This window comes from Mustelus asterias, chromosome 1, assembly GCF_964213995.1.
Source record: "Mustelus asterias chromosome 1, sMusAst1.hap1.1, whole genome shotgun sequence".
NCBI classification, from domain to species: Eukaryota; Metazoa; Chordata; class Chondrichthyes; order Carcharhiniformes; family Triakidae; genus Mustelus; species Mustelus asterias.
Genome location: NC_135801.1, coordinates 4,392,072 through 4,392,676, shown reverse-complemented (window position 1 = coordinate 4,392,676; position 605 = coordinate 4,392,072).

Sequence of the window (605 nt, the reverse complement as noted above, 5' to 3'; positions counted from 1 at the left end):
CCCTCTGACAGTGCGGCACTCCCTCAGTACTGACCCTCTGACAGTGCGGCACTCCCTCAGTACTGACCCTCTGACAGTGCGGCACTCCCTCAGTACTGACCCTCTGACAGTGCGGCACTCCCTCAGTACTGACCCTCTGACAGTGCGGCACTCCCTCAGTACTGACCCTCTGACAGTGCGGCACTCCCTCAGTACTGACCCTCTGACCGTGCGGCACTCCCTCAGTACTGACGCTCTGACTCAGCGACCAATAGGGGGGAAGACAACCAAGTCTTAAAATGACCATTCCTGAGGGTGCCTTCTTCTAAAGTTAAAATTTATTTATTAGTGTCACAAGCAGGATTACATTAACACTGCAATGAAGTTACTGTGAAAACCCCCTCGTCGACACACTCCGGCGCCTGTTCGGGTACACTGAGGGAGAATTTAGCACGGCAAATGCACCCTAACCAGCACGTCTTTCTGACTGTGGGAGGAAACAGGAGCATGCGGAGGAAACCCACGCAGACACGGGGAGAATGTGCAAACTCCGCACAGACAGTGATCCAAGCTGGGAATCGAACCCAGGTCCCTGGCGCTGTGAAGCAGCAGTGCTAACCATTGTG